This window comes from Oryctolagus cuniculus, chromosome 8 (assembly GCF_051225735.1).
Source record: "Oryctolagus cuniculus isolate XC-2025 breed Fujian yellow rabbit chromosome 8, ASM5122573v1, whole genome shotgun sequence".
Classification (NCBI taxonomy): Eukaryota; Metazoa; Chordata; class Mammalia; order Lagomorpha; family Leporidae; genus Oryctolagus; species Oryctolagus cuniculus.
In genome coordinates this window covers 29,096,701-29,110,930 of record NC_142874.1, presented here as the reverse complement: position 1 = coordinate 29,110,930, position 14,230 = coordinate 29,096,701, and the positions used below count along the sequence as shown (strand labels likewise).

At 48.8% G+C, this 14,230-nt stretch overlaps 1 long non-coding RNA gene across 1 annotated transcript in view; it reads left to right on the top strand.

The window, feature by feature from the left end:
- Nucleotides 1-12,569: 12,569 nt before the first annotated feature.
- LOC103346232 (uncharacterized) overlaps nucleotides 12,570-14,230 on the top strand; it is a 42,115-nt gene continuing 40,454 nt past the window's right edge. The window contains exon 1 of the long non-coding RNA XR_016211783.1: nucleotides 12,570-12,807. This is a non-coding gene — a long non-coding RNA (uncharacterized LOC103346232). The remainder of the gene's footprint in view (nucleotides 12,808-14,230) is intronic.

Sequence of the window (14,230 nt, the reverse complement as noted above, 5' to 3'; positions counted from 1 at the left end):
TGCCCTTTAAAAGCTGTGTGAGATAGCTGCTCGGGGCTCCTCTCGCTTGCTTGCTGCTTGCAGCAGTAGAGGGCCCATTTGTACAAATGAAATAAATTACCTCCTGTTCTATTGCATCGTCTGGTCCGGAATCTGTGTTTCTGGGGTCGTCACAAGAGGACACCGCTTTTGGGGTCCTACAGGTTCACTCCACAAATGGCTGCTACACTCAGAACTCAGCCGATCCGAAGCCAGGAGCCAGGTGCTTCTTCCTAGTCTCCCATGCAGAGAGCTGGACTGGAAGAGGAGCACCTGGGACTAGAAAGAGCGCCCATATGGGATGCTGGCACCACAGGCAGAGGATTAACCAAGTGAGCCATGGCGCAGGCCCATAAATAAATAAATCTTAAAAAAAAAATACTGTTGGCCAGCTCCGTGGTTCATTAGACTAATCATCCACCTGCGGCTCCGGCACCCCAGGTTCTAGTCCTGGTCGGGGCGCTGGATTCTGTCCTGGTTGCTCCTCTTCCAGTCCAGCTCTCTGCTGTGGTCGGGGAAGGCATAGGAGGATGGCCCAAGTGCTTGGGCCCTGCACCTGCATGGGAAACCAGGAAGACCTCTCTCTCTCTCTCTCTCTCTCTCACTGTCTAACTCTATCTGTCATTAAAAAACAAACACCAAACAAAAAAGATTTATTTATTTATTTGAATGTCAGAGTTACACACCAAGAGAAGGAGAGGCAGAGAGAGAGAGAAAGAGAGAGAGATAGGTGTCTTCCATCTTCTGCTGTACTTCCCATTGGCTGCAACGGCTGGAGGTGTGCCAATCTGAAGCCAGGAGCCAGGAGTTTCTTCCAGGTTTCCCATGTGGGTGCAGAGGCCCAAGGACTTGGGCCATCTTCTACTGCTTTCCCAGGCCACAGCAGAGAGCTGGACTGGAAGTGAAGCAGCCAGGACTTGAACTGGTGCCCATATGGGATACTGGCACTGCAGGCGGTGGCTTTACCTGTTATGCCACAGTGCTGGCCCCAGGAAATAGTGTTTTATTATTATCATCTTTATGCCATTATAAGGCTCAGTTGGATTTTTTTTTATTTTTTATTTTTTTTGACAGGCAGAGTGGACAGTGAGAGAGAGACACAGAGAGAAAGATCTTCCTTTGCCGTTGGTTCACCCTCCAATGGCCGCCGCGGCCAGTGCGCTGCAGCTGGCACACCGTGCGCTGATCCGATGGCAGGAGCCAGGTGCTTCTCCTGGTCTCCCATGGGGTGCAGGGCCCAAGCACTTGGGCCATCCTCCACTGCACTCCCTGGCCACAACAGAAAGCTGGCCTGGAAGAGGGGCAACCGGGACAGAATTTGGCGCCCCGACCGGGACTAGAACCTGGTGTGCTGGCGCTGCAAAGCAGAGGATTAGCCTAGTGAGCCGCGGCACCAGCCTTGAACTTATCATTAATTTGTTTTCCTATCACATTTTCTGATGGGTTGCTTTCAGTAGAGTTTTCAGCAAAGTTCAAACTATCTAGAATTTAGAATCTTATGAAACTGAAATATTTTCTGAAATTTGCCTTTTTGTTTTCCCTCTCATTAATGTCCTTGATATTCATTTGTCTGATTGTCAGTTATAGAAATCAAATTAATTTTGTACAGGTAAGAAAATTATCTTTGCACAAGTAAAAATAACCAAGAAGAAGATAACAGGGTAACCAACAGATTTAAATTTTGGAGCATAGATAAGTAATGATTTAAACACTAGCAACAGGGCCGGCACTGCGGCTCACTAGGCTAATCCTCCACCTGTGGTGCCGGCACCCCGGGTTCTAGTCCCGGTCAGGGCACCAGATTCTGTCCCGGTTCCCCTCTTCCAGGCCAGCTCTCTGCTGTGGCCCGGGAGTGCAGTGGAGGATGGCCCAAGTACTTGGGCCCTGCACCTGCATGGGAGACCAGGAGAAGCACCTGGCTCCTGGCTTCGGATCAGCGTGGTGCGCTGGCTGTGGCGTGGCGGCCATTGGTGGGTGAATCAATGGCAAAAAGGAGGACCTTTCTCTCTGTCTCTCACTGTCCACTCTGCCTGTCAAAAATGAATAAATAAATAAATAAATAAAATAAAATAAAAAACTAGCAACAGTATTTGCATAGCAAAGAAAAGATTAGAAAAAAGACTGTGGGAAAACACTGGCAGAGTTTCCATCCAGGTGGATTTTATCATTTGAATAGAGTCATTCTTGTGTATTTTGCATACCTTAGTTCTCAGAAGAGTTTATATGGTCTTGTAATTTATGGAGGGCAGGAAATATATTATGTTGAAATAAAACATCAACACCAATTACCCCTTTCTTTGGAGACCTTAAGATGAGGAAGTTATGAGATTTATGCACATTACTTTAATCTATTGCTTGGGAGTTAACAATCATTTTTTAAAAAGCTTTTATTTAATGAATGCAGATTTCATAGGTACAACTTTAGGAACATAGTGGTTCTTCCCCTCACACCTGCGCTCCCACCCGCACTCCCACCCCACCTCCTACTCCCTCTCCCATCCCATTCTTCATTAAAAATGGAAATAATTTATATCAGGCTACCTCTCTTTCTCTAACTCTGCCTTTCAAATAAATAAATCTTTTTTTTTCTTTAATTAGCACCCGAAAAAAAAAGTCTGTGTTTCAGGAGACTAGTAATCACCATACCGGTAGCAAATCAGGAAACAAAATGGTCATTTTAAAACCTGATACCAGACCGGAGTCGCAGCTCACTAGGCTAATCCTCCGCCTAGTGGCATGGGCACACCGGGTTCTAGTCCCGGTCAGGGCGCCGGATTCTATCCTAGTTGCCCCTCTTCCAGGCCAGCTCTCTGCTGTGGCCCGGGAGTGCAGTGAGGGATGGCCCAAGTGCTTGGGCCCTGCACCCCATGGGAGACCAGGAGGAAGCACCTGGCTCCCGCCATCAGATCAGCATGGTGTGCCGGCTGCAGCGTGCCGGCCGCGGCGGCCATTGGAGGGTGAACCAATGGCAAAGGAAGACCTTTCTCTCTGTCTCTCTCTCTCACTGTCCACTCTGCCTGTCAAAAAACAAAAAACAAAACAAAACAAAACCTGATACCAGGTGGGTGTTGTGGTGCAGCGAGTTAGGCCACCATCTGTCAGGCAGCACCCAATAGCACAGCATCTGTTTGTGTCCTGTCTGCTCTGCCTCTGATCCAGCTCCCCGCTAATGAGTCTAGGAAAACAGCAGAAAATGGTTCAAGTACTAGGGACCCTGCACCCCCATGGGAGACCTGGATAGAGTCCCAGGCACCTGGCTTCAGCCTGACCCAACTCTGACCAATGTGATCATGTGCCAAGTGAACCAAGATCTCTCTCTTCCTCTTTCTCTGTCACTCTGCCTTTCAAATAAATAAAATAAATCATTTAAAGAAATCTGATAGAATTTAATAAGTTGTTTCACATTCTCTTTTATTGGTTGCTTTTTATTGGTTGTAGTTATTTGCATACAAATGTAACATTCTGGAGAAACTGAAGTTCCTACAGTAGGGCAATTGTTCAGTGCAGGCAAGATAAACTCTTACAGTAGGGGATAGGAAAACTTTTTTTAAATTTTTTATATTTTGAAAGACAGAGAGAGAAAAAGAGACAGACAGAAAGAGAGATCTTCCATCTGCTGGTCCACTTCCCAAATAGCCACAACAGCTGGAGCTGGGCAGATTCAAAGCTAGGAGCAAGGAGCTTCTTCCAGGTCTCCCACATTGGTGCAGAGACCCATGGACAGGGACCATCTTCTGCTGCTTTTCCAGGTACATTAGCAGGGAGCAGCCGGGACTGGAACCAACACCCACGTGAGAAGCCAGTGCTACAGGCAGCAGCTTCACCTGCCAAACAACAGTGCTGCCCCAATTTTTTTCCTTTTTAAAAAGATTTATTGGCCAGCGCCGCGGCTCACTAGGCTAATCCTCCACCTGCAGCACCAGCACCCTGGGTTCTAGTCCTGGTCGGGGCACCGGATTCTGTCCCGGTTGCCCCTCTTCCAGTCCAGCTCTCTGCTATGGCCCAGGAGTGCAGTGGAGGATGGCCCAAGTACTTGGGCCCTGCACCCCATGGGAGACCAGGAGAAGCACCTGGCTCCTGCCTTCAGATCAGCACAGTGCACCGGCTGCAGCGTGCAGGCCACAGCAGCCATTGGAGGGTGAACCAATGGAAAAGGAGGACCTTTCTCTCTCTCTCTCTCTCTCTCTCACTGTCCACTCTGCCTGTCCAAAAAAAAAAAAAAAGATTTATTTAGTTATTTAAAAGGTAGAGTTAGAGAGAGAAAGGGAGAGATCCTCCCTTAGCTGGTTCAATCCCCAGGAGATGTGGATGCAGGGGCCCAAACAACTGGACCATCTTCCACTGTTGGAGGCACATTAGCTTGGATCTGGATAGGAAGTGGAGCAGCAGGGACTCGAACAGGTGCCCATATGGGATGTCTGCACCACAGGTGGTGGCTTAACCAGCTGTGTGACAACGTGGACCTAGGACTTCTGTGCTTCTATGCAGTGAGGAATGCCTTACATTTTGCCAAGTGGGAATTTGCTTAAAGTGTGGCACTCGAATCACTTTTGATATGTTGTCAATGAACACGTTGTGCAACATACAACTGCAGATGTACTTCTGCTCTCAAAATAAGGACATTGCAAAAATGCCATATGAAAATTACAACTTCCTGCATGACAGGGTCATGAGGCTGAGGACAAAGCAAAGGAAGACAACAGACAACTTTTTTTTTTTTTTTAAGAAGCAAGATCAGCATTCACACACCTCAGTAGGAAGATTGGACCCTCCGTTCAAAAACACTCATGTTTTTCTAGTCCTGGTCGGGGCGTCGGATTCTGTCCTGGTTGCCCCTCTTCCAGGCCAGCTCTCTGCTGTGGCCAGGGAGTGCAGTGGAGGATGGCTCAAGTGCTTGGGCCCTGCACCCCATGGGAGACCAGGAGAAGCACCTGGCTCCTGCCATCGGATCAGCGCGGTGCGCCGGCGGCAGCATGCCGGCCGCGGTGGCCATTGGAGGGTGAACCAACGGCAAAGGAAGACCTTTCTCTCTGTCTCTCTCTCTCACTGTCCACTCTGCCTGTCAAAAAAAAAAAAAAAAGTATGTGCCAACCCCGAACCCAGGTGTACCCTTCAAGGAAGGTTATCAGATGGGACAAAGAGAGCAAAACCTGGCTACATTCATCTCCCTCTCTGTATCACAAGCTGAATCTATTTATGTGGGCAGAACTGGAGTCTGGAGCCAGAGTAGACAGTGTACCCAGGGACTCTGATGTGGGGTGCAGGTCCAAAACTCATTTTAAAATAGTCTCCAGGACCAGTCCAGTGTCTGGTACACCTTGTGAGCACTTGTTTCCTAGTAAAGTTTTCTTTAGACTTGCTTGTCATAACTAATTTAAAAATAAGAAACAATTAAAAAATAATTCATCATCTAACACATTTATTTTCAATATATTAGTGGCTAAATAATTCTAAACTAGTTCTCATAACTAGTTTGTGCCACTAGGAGAGTCAAACTGTTGATCTATAATCCTTTTAACCTTATGAATGAGATTAGTTGATATTTTCATCACAGTGCAAAAGTCAATGGCAGAGTCATTCAATCTATGTCAGGTGCTCATAATTTCTGAATTCATGGATTTGGAGTTAATGAAATTATATTGTACAGCAAGATATACTAACTGAGGAGCTATGTTGCTGGTCTGGGCTGACCAGTGTGATGGTGTTTAGCTACAGGTGATCAGTTGAGTTTAAATTTAAATTGATTAAAATGATAGAGAATTGAAAACTCAGTTACTCAATTGTACACCTACAGCATGTTTTCAGAAACACAAAGTTCCATTACAGCATTGTTCTAAAGAAAATGATAACTTATAATATGAAAAATTAATTAGCAATGTGCAACACTCACTTTTGGCAGCAATTTCTTATTTTCTGTATCCTTTGCAAAATCTTTCAGTAATCACTACCATGACTGCAATAAATCTGAGGTCTTACCTTCCCCTTCCCCTAGTTCCAGAGAAGGTACTGATTATTGATAGGTCAAGGCTAATGGAAGGAAGGACAGCTAAACCAAAGACATCCAAAAATCATGCAGCCCACATCCAGGTGACTAAGGAAGTGGCCCAGGACACCCTATGGACGAGTGATTCCATTGTACAGCTTTGGTGAATATAAGTTTCCTTGAAGGCACTAGGATGGCCCTGTGAACTATGTGACTCATCAGTTGAGTGGTTAACCAGAAATTAAGTAATACACATACAAAGGAAACCTAGAAACAGGAAACATGGATGGATGTAGCTAACTAGCAAGCCCTTACATAGCCATGTCCCTTAGCTGCTGCAGAGGACTGAGATTCCCGTGATGGTCTCACGTTGAGAGAGCTGGGACTCCGGTGCTTGCTTCCTTTCAGCATTCAGCCGTCTCCTGATTTCTTGGTTTACACACACGACTGCCGACTCTCAGATAGGAGCCTCCGGCTCCGGATGGTTCCATCTGGGATTCCTTTCTCAATCGCAGTCTGAATCAATGACTGCTTCCACCTGAATGCGACGGCACAGTACCGGCGGTGTCCAGGCCGTTTCTCACTTCCGCTGAGAATGCATTTAGTCTCATCCTCTTGCTGATGCAGTTGCGGTACATCAGTGAAATTAGAGCTTGCCTCAGCACCATCTTTTCTTTCTAAAGCTGCATTTCAATCTGTCTTCTTTTCAAGCACAATATAATAAATGTTAGGTTTCATACATTCACAAAGATGAGTACAAAGAAAAAACGTATTTGCACATCAGTGCAGACATACTTCACTGCAGTGGTTACCCTTTTTTTTTTGTTTGTTTTGTTTTGTTTTAAATAAACTCTGGCTTAGAAAGAAATATTGCAGGAAACAATGTCTCATATTTGTTTATAAATGTAGGTGAGGCATTGAAGACCAAATATTTAGCAATTTAGCCAAAACTTTCAGTTTTCAGTACCAACCGATCCTGAGCTCCGTAACTTTCTATGAATTGTCCATACACATAATCATGTAAGATGCACCAGTTTTATCCTGAAAAAAACTAACGGAGAATATCTATAAGCATATTTCAGGAAGTCTTGGAACATTTGTGTCTTTGATTGAACTGAGTAAGAAATTAATACTAAGGGTTATACTTTCCAACGATTCCATTTTAGGCTACTGTGCCAGTCACCAGCAGGTTGTCATTTGACAGTAGGCACATGCAAGCTGTAATGGCTATAATCTAAAGAAGAGCACTAAGCTTTCCTGGTTTTACTTAATTTCTGGCTCATTTTTCTTGAACAGAAAGAGTGTCACATTATTTTCTGGAGATGAGAGACTTACTATGTCATTGAACTTGGGAGCATAATAATTTTTTTCCCAGAAAATCAATAAGTTACAGACTTGACTCAAGCTTGAGTAAGAATTCCATGTTTTTTACTGGGATGCAGGAATAAATGACAGAATAAAAGGAGTGAGCAAAGGGTAGTGGAAGGCAGTGCTTAAGACTAACTCTGCCTAGTGCCTGATTTCAGTTATTTGTTGGACATGACTATAGATTGTCTGAAATCTCTTTGAATGAAGAATTTAGGAACCACCTGCTACTGTTGTCCTCTTACAGAAAAGAGAGATTTGGGCACAACAAAATTATCACTGTAAGAAAGCCTTGATTATTATCATCAAGTATCAAAAGATTTATCTTACTTATTAGGAAGTCAGTGTGACAGAGACAGGGAGACAGAGACAGGGAGACATCTGCTCCTTCAATCCCCAAATGGCTGCAGGGGCAAGAGCTGGACCAGGCTGAAGCCAGGAGCAAGGAGATCCATCCAGTCTCCCAAGTAGTTGGCAGGGGCCCAAGCACTTTGGTCATCCTCCAGTGGCTTTTGCAGTCACACTACCAAGGAGCTCGATCAAAGAGAGCAGTTGGCATTTGAATGGTCACTCATGCATGGGGCATCGTTGTCACAGGCAGTAGCTTAACCCATTGACCCATAATTCTGGCCCTGAATTCTAATTTTAAGGTAGCCATGCAGGTCTGGCTTTAATTATCTTTTTTTAATTTTAAAAAATATTTATTTATTTGAGAGTCAGAGTTACAGAGAGAGGGAAGGAGTGAGGGAGGGAGAGAGAGAAAGAGAAAAAGAGAGAGAGAGAGAGAGCGCACTTCCATCCACTGATTAACTCCCCAGATGGCTACAATGCTTGGTGTTGGGCCAGGCCAAAGCCAGGAGCCAAGAACTTCTTCCAAGTTTCCTATGTGGGTGCATGGGCCCAAATACTTGGGCCATCTTCCGCTGCTTTCCAGGCCATTAGCAGGGAGCTGGTTCAGAAGTGGAGCATCTGGGGGCTGGCACTGTGGCATAGCAGTAAAGCTGCCTCCTACAGTACCAGCATCCCATATGGATGCCGGTTTGAGACCTGGCTGCTCCACTTCCAATCCAGCTCTCTGCTATGACTTGGGAAAGCAGCAGAAGATGGCCCAAGTGTTTGGGCCTCTGCACTTTCATGGGAAACCTGGAAGAAGCTCCTGGTTTCAGATTGGCCCAGCTCCGGCCATTGTGGCCCCTGGGGGAGCGAACCAGCAGATGGAAGATGTCTCTCTCTCTCTCTCTCTGTAACTCTGTCTGTCTAATAAATAAATACATAAATACATCTTTTTTAAACATTAATATTCATTTTCAATGATCTTTATATACAGAACATCAACTTAGTATATACTCAGTAAAGATTTGAACAGTTTGCAATAACCAGAAAAAGAACACTTGTGACTTTGGACTAGGGCAATAGTTCTTAGAGTGCTGCCTGTGGGCCCTAATGGTTGTATAGATCCTTTAATAGGGTCTACAGGTAAAAATTACTTCCCTCATAATACTAAGACATTAGGTGCCCTTTACATTGTTTTCACAGGTACACTGATGGCACAGGAGTCATGGTTCTGGGGATTTGCTTCCCTCCCTTCCTCCCTCCCTCAATCCTCTTCCTTTCTTCCTTTTTTGCTAATTTTTGCAAAAACATAATTTTAATACATTTTATAATCACAGGCTTAATGCACCACTAACCATAATATAGAACAAGTAAAAAGTAGAAAGACCACAGTTCCACAGGAGTATAAACAAGAGCTAAAAAACAAAAGTATATCCTCTACAAAGTAGAAATAGTCATTAACTTTACTAAATTTCATCTCTGAGTCTGCATCTTTTCAACACTGTGTGTAACGAAACGGTGAAACCTTTTGCTGAAGCAGCTCAGTGTCAGTTTCCTGCGGTGGAAGCTGTTTTTCTCTCTCTGGTAGCAGAGGGCAGGTGCTGAAGTGAGACAGGGTGTGGGGGTGGATGCTTGCCATCCATACACGTGAGATGCAGTTACTGGAGAAATAGATAAAGGTATCTGTGGGAACTATAAGCCACTGCACAGCTATTCAAGCCCCCATGCTTCTTCCTGTGGAATCATAAAAAGGCTTTTAGGGTGGCCCTAGAAAGTCATTGTTTGGCAGGGACTTAACAATGACATGCCAGAGGGGGCTCACAAGCATCAAGAGCAATAGTTGTGGGCAATTCCATGTGTCCAGTTGGTAGCTTCAAACCACATCCATCTGTTCATATTCATGCCACGTAAGTTGCTAAATGCCACAAGTCAGAACTTTTTGTTAACCCTAGAGAATCAGTTGATGACACCAACACACCTCTGCTCCTTGCTAGGTTTCTGAATTCTCTGTCTTATGTTCGCACAGCAAATCATTGACTCTCTCCATTAATCCCCATTTATTTCATAATTTTTTGAAAATGGAACTACCTGGTATATAACAAATATGTGGCAATTATTTGACTGCTTTAATATTTTCAAAAAGATTATTTATTTAACAGGCAGAGTTAAGAGTGAGAGAGAGGGAGAGAGGGAGAGGGAGAGAGGGAGAGGGAGAGAGGGAGGGAGAGGAACAGAGCAGGAGGGAGCGGGAGGGAGATGGGGAGAAAGAGAATCTTTTACCAACTGGTTCACTCACCATATTGCCACAATGTCAGGCTGGGCCATGCTGAAGCCATGGAGGTTGAGGCAACAGAGGTGGGTCCCCAATACTGGGTCAGGACTGAGAAGGTTGCCCCCATGTCAATAAAAATGTAATTGGCCTACCTCAGGGCTCTGAGGACAGCTCAGTTAACAGAGGACATCACAGTTAACCTGGGCTTCCTCCCATGGAGTGATGGCCATAGTTTGGTGGTAGGAGTCCAGGCTCCTTCAGTCCTCAACAGCTAGCCCTAAAAGGTCAACCCAGGGCATAGGTGGGGTGGATGGCCTACTGACTCAATTAGGATGGGCAAGAGGACAGTCCATTCCTCAATGGCCCTTCTGGCAACATTTAGGGGAAAGAGCCGGTGGGTCTCTAGGGTTGGGAAATGCTCTGGCCCAGTGGCTCATTTGGCCATATTTAATTTTTTTATTTTTTTGACAGGCAGAGTTAGTGAGAGAGAGAGAGAGACAGAGAGAAAGGTCTTCCTTCCTTTGGTTTGCCCCCTAAATGGCTGTCACGGTCGGCGCGCTGTGCTGATCTGAAGCTGGGAGCCAGGTGCTTCCCCCTGGGCTTTCCATGCAGGTGTAGGGCCCAAGCACTTGGGCCATCCTCCACTGCTTTCCTGGGCCACAGCAGAGAGCTGGACTGGGAGAGGTGCAACCAGGACAGAATCTGGCAACCCGACCGGGACTAGAACCCGGCATGCCAGCACCGCAGGTGGAGGATTAGCTTAGTGAGCCACGGCACCAGCCGACTGGAGCTTCCTTAAATCCTCCTGTGGGATGGGGGCGGGTGTTGGCTCAACCGCCATGACTCTTGGGCCAGGCTGTGGAGCTGTCCTCAGGGCCCTGCATGTGGCTCTGGCTCCAGGAGCCCGGAGCACAGCTGGACCCCCCCACTCTGGCAAGATGAGCTGCATCCCTGCCTGCCCAGGGGGCCTCTCCCTGAATGACCCCACACAGGCTCCTGGCCTGATGACCACAGCTGTCTTCAGACAAGACCCTCATAGGACTGGGGGGCGGGGCTCCCACCTGTATAAGGGCAGGGCTATAGGGAGGTGGGGCTGTGGGAGACCCTGCACAGTGAAGGCCAAAGCCAGCCGGGCATTGGATCTGAGGACACCTGGAAGGCCCAGGTGCCCTGAGCCCATTTGTGGGGGCCGGGTTGACTCCTGTGAGTAGGGGTGGGTGCAGAGGCAGGTTCTGGAGGTCCCAGGGGCAGAACTCAAGTGCAAGTGAGTGTGGGGTTTTGCAGTCCTAGCCTCGGGCCAACAGAGGGGCAGCAGGACCCAGAGCATTGTTACCTGTGGGCTCTGGTGGGGGGGGGTCCTGTTCTCATCCCCTGCTGTGACTGCCATACATGAGCACCTGGGTCCCCATGCAGAGCAGAGATGGGTTTGTCTCAGCTCTAGAGGCTCGCAGTGGAGGCCCAGGTGCAGGCTGTTCAAGCTCTGGGGAGGCTGCACTGTGCTTCCAGCTGCTGCCTCCCCTGGATGCTCATGGGACAGAATCGGGACAGCCGAATCTCATGGGGAAGGGGCCAGTGGCCCAGGGACAGGAAACACAGGGCACCCCTGCCACCTCTTTAGAAACAGCACTCCTTGTCCCCGAGTGCCTGGCCCAGACTTCATGTCTGCCCCACAGCCCCAGCCCTCACCATCACCTTAGGTGAGGATCCATTCCAGCCATTAAGGAGGGACTAAGATGCTGGTAATCAGCCAATGCACTATTTTTTATTTTATTTTATTATTTATTTATTTGAGAGTAGAGTTAGGGTGAGAGGGAGAGACAGAGAGAAAGGTCTTCCATCCATTGGTTCATTTCCCCAAATGGCCACAATGGCCGAAGCTACAGTGATCAGAAGCCAGGAGCCAGGTGCTTCTTCCTGGTTCCCCATGCAGATGAGGGACCCAAGCACTTGGGCCATCTTCTACTGCTTTCCAAGCCGACAGCAGAGAGCTGGATTGGAAGAGGAGCCTCCAGGACTAGAGCCGGCACCCACATGGGATCGGGCAGCGCAGGCAGAGGATTAGCCTACTGTGCCACAGCGCCGGCTCCAGCCAATGCACCATTAGGGTCAGGAAGTCAGGTGGGGTAGGTGACAGGAACAGCATGGGACCCGGAGTTGGTGCCAGTGGTCCCCAGAGATGGGAGAGTGAGGCAGGCATCAGGGCCTGTGCAGCCCGTGGGGCTATGCAGGAGGAGCCAGAGGTGTCCCCAGCTATGCCATGGCCCAGGCTGCCGAGTCCCTTCCCTCTGGGGCGAGGAGACTGGAGCTGAGCTCAGCTTCACCAGGCACCCTACAGGACAGACGGCGGCTGTGGAGAAGCATCGCCAGTGGAGCAGCCGGGACTCGAACCGGCGTCCCTAGGTCACAGCCTGGAGAGGCTGCACTGCCAGCGGCCCTGGGGCGTCGGACGCTGGACGCGGCAGGCAGCGCGCAGGTGCGTCCCGTGGCGCCACGGCGGCCGCCCACGGGGAGTGCGCCTGCGCCCGGCGCTGTGCCCCGGAAGTGGCCCCTTGTGCCCCGGAAGTGGCCCCTTGTGGCCCGCGGCGCTCAGGTAGGAGTCCTCGCGGGTCCCGTCCGCTGCTGCCAGAGAGCCCGCGCGAGCTGTCGGGAGCCCTCCTGGACGCTGCCGGCGGAGCCTGCGGGAGACCCAGCGCCCCCGGGGTCAGGCCGGGCTCAGAGAGGCTGCGGCCCGAGGCTGCCGCGCCATTTCCCGGGCGCGGTTCTCTTCTTCGGCCCCTCGTGGAAGCAGCGGCCTTCGCGGGCCCCTGTGCCGCCAGCAGACCGGGCCCCCTTGGCGGTGAGTGATGCGGGGGCTGTTGGGGTTTCCCGCTGCGAGTCTTCGCTGCCGGCGTGCCTGTTGCTCTCGGGTCCCGAAGGCGCGGGTGGAGTCGTGGTCTTGCTGTGTGGACGGTCGGTCTGGAACTTTCCCCAGTGTGCGAGCAGCTGTACCAGAGCAGAGGGGGCTCCGTCTCCTCCCGGAGCGACCCCGCGTTCCCATCTGTTTGCGTTTTGATGGCCCAGCTGCCCTGCTCGAGACCCCTGAGACTGTTGACGGGGAGGAATAAGAGTGAAAACGCTCGTCTGTTTCCTGGTCTAGGCGGACAGTTTCTGGTTAACCGGCATTTGGTGTGATGTTAGCGCTCTGTGGGTTTTCAGTGAGAGGCCATTGTCAAGCCGAGGTTTACCTTCTGTTCCTGATTTGATGATTCCTTTTTATTTTGATATGGCCAAAGTGGTGGGAGTTTTTGTGAACTAGGTTTTCTGTGTCTATAGGGATACTTTGTGGGCTTTCCCCATGTTTATTCTGTTCTGTGATATATTGATTGTGTATGGTAGCCATCCTTGCATTCCTGGAGTACCTCTCAGTTGCACCCAGCGTGCTAAGCTTTGGTTGTGCTTCAGGAGCGCGTTTGGTAATATTTTGTTGAGGAATGTGACAGCGCAGTCATGACAGATACGTATGTGCCGTTTTCTTTTTGATGCATTTTTTTTGGATGTTGGGAAAAAGTTGGTCCAATGGGATAAGATGGAAGATTTTTCCCCTTTGTCTCCTTTTTGGAAGGGTTTGCAAATCACGGGTTTTAACTATCCTTCACACAGGAGTTCTGTGTTAATAGGCCAGGTGATGCATATAGTATCAAGTTCGATATAAACTCTAGTAGTTGGCCGTGATGTAGTATTTTATTTATAGCTATGCCTTCCTTTTTTCTTATAAAGTTCTTATTCATTTATTTGAAATTCAGAGTTACATGCAGAGAGAGAGAGAAAGAGAAAGTAAGTCTTTCATCTGCAGGTCCTCTCCAAATTGGTGCAATGATGGGAGCTGAGCAGATCCGGAGCCAGTATCCAGGAGCCAGGGGCCCGGTGGCAGGTTCTCAGAATGGGGCACCAGATAAAGTCCCTGGCTTCTGTTTCAGCCTGGCCCAGCCCTGGCCCTTGTAGCCACCTGGGAGGGGGGTGAACCACCAGATGGGCGATCACAGAGAGAGCAAGAGTGCTTGCGATGCCCCATGCACTGCTTCTCTCCCCAAGCGGCTTCAAAGGCCAGCGCTGGGCCAGGCAGAAGCCAGGAGGCAAGAACTCCATTCAGGACTCCCAGGAGGGAAGGAGGCAGGATCCAAGTACCTGGGCCATCAGCGGCTGCCTCCCTGGTTCCCAACCTGGAGTAGCGGGACTGGAATCGGCTCTTGGGTGCCCCACACTGGACGTAGCAGCATGCA